Source organism: Oratosquilla oratoria, chromosome 24 (genome assembly GCF_046742065.1).
Source record: "Oratosquilla oratoria isolate Oo_2021 chromosome 24, ASM4674206v1, whole genome shotgun sequence".
Classification (NCBI taxonomy): domain Eukaryota; kingdom Metazoa; phylum Arthropoda; class Malacostraca; order Stomatopoda; family Squillidae; genus Oratosquilla; species Oratosquilla oratoria.
In genome coordinates, this window is record NC_134800.1 from 24,568,847 (window position 1) to 24,573,846 (window position 5,000).

The 5,000-nt window shown below is 45.2% G+C and overlaps 2 protein-coding genes across 2 annotated transcripts in view; one reads left to right on the top strand and one right to left on the bottom strand.

Annotated features, from left to right (window-relative positions):
- Positions 1–5,000, top strand: part of zfh2 (Zn finger homeodomain 2) — a 481,980-nt gene that overhangs the window by 388,963 nt on the left and 88,017 nt on the right. The gene's annotated exons all lie outside the window — the stretch shown is intronic.
- The window catches only part of LOC143038528 (uncharacterized), a 20,301-nt gene continuing 19,972 nt past the window's right edge, over positions 4,672–5,000 (bottom strand). The window contains exon 4 of the transcript XR_012967567.1: positions 4,672–4,950. The gene's annotated coding sequence lies outside the window, so the exon portion shown is untranslated. The remainder of the gene's footprint in view (positions 4,951–5,000) is intronic.

Here is a 5,000-nt window from a genome sequence, read left to right on the forward strand (position 1 = left end):
CCGATCGCTTGATCTTTATACTCCTTTTTTATTTATTTATTTTTTTCAGTGCACCATTTGACCAAATCAGTCTCATCCTTTCACCATTAACCCAAATTCTCTCCACTTTTCACCACACCACCAGTTCTCACCATCTGTAATCCAGCCTGCACTCATTTATTCACCACCTGTCCACTTTTTTCACCATGCCCATACATCACAATCTCTTCACTACACCACCTGTGACCGATCTAGCCTCTAATATTTCACCACCTGCAACTGAATTAATATCCACCTTTTCACCTCATGTTCACAGTGTCCAAATTTTCACCACCTGCGACCGAGCTCATACCCACTTTTTCACCATCTGTTCGCAACTGCTAAGCCACATGGTCATCAGTGTCTACACTTCCAAAGCTGGGTTCTCTTGCCACCACGTTAATTGTACCTCACCGCCATACGACCAAAACAGTACCTCCTCCTGCTCCTCCTCCTCCTCTTCCTCCTGCTTCTCCACTTCCTCCTCCTTCTCCACCTCGCCCTTCTCCTTCTTCTTCACCTCATCCTTCTTCTTCACCTCTTCCTCCTTCTCCTCCACCTCCTCCTGCTCCTCCACCTCCTCCCTCTCCACCTTGTCCTTCTCCTCCTTCTCCACTTCGTCCTTCTCCCGCTCCTTCTTCTCCTCCTTCCCCTCCATTCCCACTTCCTCCTCCTCCTCCTCCTTCTCCTCCACTTCCACTTCCTCCTCCTCCTCCTTCTCCTCCACTCCCACTTCCTTCTCTTCCTCCTCCTCCTCCTCCTCCTCCTCCTACTCAAGTTTCACCTCTTCCTTCCTCTCTTCCTTCTTGCTTTCTCTACTCACCTCCATTCTGGTCACTCCTTCATCTCTCTCTCCCTCTCTCCTTATTCTATACACATTTTTTATTGTTCTCAGACTTTCTTTATGCTTATGTACACTCGCACGCGCGCATACACACACACACACAAATTTATGTTAATTACACACAGACGCATAAGAGCACGCATACTCACGCACACACACACACACGCACACACACACACACACACACACACACACACACACACACACACACACACACACACACACACACACACACACACACACACACACACACACGCACACAGACACACACACACACACACACACACACACAGACACACACACACAGACACATACACACACACACACACACACACACACACACACACACACACACACACACACACACACACACACACACACACACACACACACACACACACACACACACACACACACACACATGCATAATCTTATCCCTCTTTCCCCCTGCTTCTCTTTTAACACCTTCAGCCTCTCCCGGTCACGCACCTAGACTCTTTTTCTCTCTCTCTCTCTCACTCTCTCACTCCATCCCAATCAGACCTCCGACCACGCGCTTGCGCAGACCAAGGTGGTAAAGTCGAACCCTCCTTTAAATAAACCTTCCCGCTCAGTTACATTTTCAATTTTTATCTTTTCTTTTATTATTCTTTGTTTTTCTCCATCCTTAGCATACCTCCTCTTCTCGTCTTGTACTCGCACCTTCTATTCACTCTGTCTATTTTTTCATTCCTCTCTCTCTCTCTCTCTCTCTCTCTCTCTCTCTCTCTCTCTCTCTCTCTCTCTCTCTCTCTCTCTCTCTCTCTCTCTCTCTCTCTCTCTCTCTCTCTCTCTCTCTCTCTCTCTCTCTCTCTCTCTCTCTCTCTCTTTCTTTTTGTATCACTTAGATGCATTGGAACTGTTGCAGGAGATTCGGAACCTTTTGGAATCCGACCACGATCACCGAGTTGAACACTAATTCACTCTCATCTCATAGTTATACTCTGTAAGCATTTTTGATATTCCTCATTGAGGTTTTTTTCATCATGTCTTCTCTGACTTTGTCTTTTTCATACTACTTTGTTCACTCAGTTTCTCCTTCACTCCGTCTCTCCTGCTCGTGGTGCTGCTCCTTTTATTTTTTCTCCTATGTCTGCTCTCTCTCTCTCTCTCTCTCTCTCTCTCTCTCTCTCTCTCTCTCTCTCTCTCTCTCTCTCTCTCTCTCTCTCTCTCTCTCTCTCTCTCTCTCTCTTTCTCTCGTCTACTCCATCCTCCTCCACGTCCTCATATTCATCATCATCCGCTTCCTCTTCTTCCTCGTTTTCTTCCTCCTCTTCCCCACCCTCTCCTTCCTTCTACTCCCCGTTTTGATCAATCCCTTTTTCCCTCTTTCTCCTCCTTTTTCTTCTCTTCGTTCCTCTCCTCATCTTCATCCTCTCCCTGTTCTTTCCCCTCTTTGTTCTTCTCCTCCATTCCACCCCTTCTTTTCCTCTTCCTCTTCTTCCGTTTTTTGTCTTCTCATCCTCCCCACTCGTCTCCACTGCTCCACACCCTTTCGTCCTTCCAGTTTCCAGTTTCCAGTTTCCAGAAACCGCGTCTCATCAGCTCCAGATTCATGTCAGTTCGAGGACGCTGCCGCTGCTGTCTTCGGCATGAACAAGCAACAATTAGCTAAACTTATATTAGGCAACTCAGACTGTTTAGTTGAGACTTAGTTCAGACATGTGACCGACAGGCAGACAGGCAGACAGAGAGACATGTGGCCGATACACAGACAGACAGATAGACAGATTTATGACCAACAGGCAGACACACAGACAGATAGACAGACAGAGGAGAAGACAGATTGACGTGCAGATGGAATAACTGACAGATCGACCGATTGAGCAATTAAACTCTTATCGTACTCCTCTTTCTCTTCCGCTATCTCCTTTTCTTCCTCCTCCTCCTTCTTTTCCTTTTCCTCCTCGTCCTCTGCCTGCTTCCTCTTCTACATATTCTCCTCTTCCTTTCCCCCTTCTTCTTCCCTTCCCCTTTCTTCTTCTCCTTCTCTCCTCCTCCTCTTCCTCCTCCTCCTCCTCCTCTTCCTTCTATTCTTTCCCCCTTTTCTCTCCTTCTACTCTCCTCCTTTTCCTTCTTATTTTCCTTTCCTCTTCCTCCGCCTGCTCCTTCTTCTAATCCTCCTACTCCTCCTTTTCCTCCTTCTTTTCCTCCTATTTCTCCGCCTACTCACTGTTATCGTCCTCCTCTTCTTCCTGCTCCTCCTTCTCCTCCTCCTCTTCCTCCTCCTCCTCCTCCTCCTCCTCCTCCTATTCCTACGCCTTCTCCTCCTCCTATTCCTACTCCTCCACTTCCTCTTTGTCTTCCTTCCTTTTCTCCTTCTGCTCTTCTTCCTTTTTTCCTCCTCTTCCCGAGAGCGTCCAGGTGAGATTGCCACGTTAAGTTTGTCCGCGCGTCGAGGTTTTTGTATACATTCTTTTTTTCGTGAATTTCCTTGACGTTCGATTCCTGCAAGCAGAAATCTCTCATTACCTCTAGGGAGGAGGCATTCTTGCGTGACACTTAGCCTCTGTGTTATCTCTGCTACTTCCAATAAAGTATTACGGGAGTCGACTCACGACTCAAGTGTATATAGTGCTCATGTAATCTACTGTACCACATTTTTGTAGTACCTGGCTCATTCCACATTTTTTTCTTCTTAACTGTTCATCCTTTTACGGCTGCTCCTCATCCGTCTCCCCCTATTCCTCCTTTTCCTCCTACTCCTTCTCTTCCTCCTCCCCCTCTTCCTCCTTTTCCTCCTACTCCTCCTCCTCCTCCTCCTCCTCCTTTTTTTCTTCCTCTCCTCCTCCATTTACACTACTTCCTTTTCCTCTTCTTTGTCTTCTTCCTCCTACTTCTCTTGTTCTCCCTCCTCTTTTTCCTCCTCCTCCTCCTACTCCTCCTCCTCCTCCTTCTCCTCCTCCTCCTCCTCCTCTTCCTCCTTCTCTACCCTTCTGCTTCACCTCATCCTCCTATTTTCCTACTCTTCCTTCTTTTCCTCCTATTCCTCTTCCATTTCTGATCTTTCTCCTGTTATTCTCACCCTTTCCTCCTATTGTTCTCCTACCTATTCTTTTCCCCGAGTCTCTAGTTTTCAAATACTTACCTTCCTTCTTTATAATGATTTCATTCTTTGTTATTATTTTCTTACTTCTTTTTTTGCTTTCTTTTTCAAAATTATCCTCCATTTTTTTCTTGTCCTCCTCTTCCTTCATTTTCTTCTATTTCTCCCAGTGTGCCTCATTCCTTGCTCCTTTTCACTCTCTACTTCTACGCCACCTAATCTTTCTCTTCTTCCTCCTCCTCCTCCTCTCCCTCCTCTTTTCTTCCTCCTCCTCCTCCTCCTTCTCCTCTTCATCCTCCCCTTCTCCTCCTCCTCCTTCTCCTCCTCCTCTTCCTCCCCTTCTCCTCCTGTTCCTCCTCCTATTCCTCTTCCTTCTCCTCCTCCTCCTCCTCTTCTCACACCAAACACATCAGCTCCCTCTAATGCAGTCCAATCTATCTTCTCCTCCATTTCCTCCTTCTCTACTCTCTTCTTACTCCTCCATTTCTTACAGATTCTTCGTTTCATCCTCCATGTACTTTTCTCATCTCCTCCTCTTCCTCCTCCTCCTCCTTCTCCTCCTCCTCCACCCACTCATTCTGTGCGTATGTTTTCGCTTTACTCAGTGAAGCGCCGGGTTCGTTTCATGGGCAGCTCCTGCCTCGTGGTATATAAGGGGTAGAAAATGTATCAAATGACACAGCAAAGTTTTATTTGTTTATTTTTTAATCTATCAATTCATTTATCTTATTTGCCACATTTCATATTTCTAGTTATCCACTGTTTTATTAATTAATTTTTATTCATTTACTTGTAATTTTATTTATTTATTTATTTGCTTATTTGTTTAATTAGCTATTTCTATTCATTTTATTCTGTTTTATTCGTTTGTTTATTTTTTGTATTTATTCTTGAAAAGGCATCCTCTTGTAGCTCAGACTTCCATTTATAGAAAGAACAGTTGAGAACAGTTGAAATAACGATTCATTACGTAGGATTAATGTAGGTTTCGTGAACCAGATTTCTGAAAAAAATAAAAATAAAAGAATGTCCATCGTGACGATGGGAAAGTTT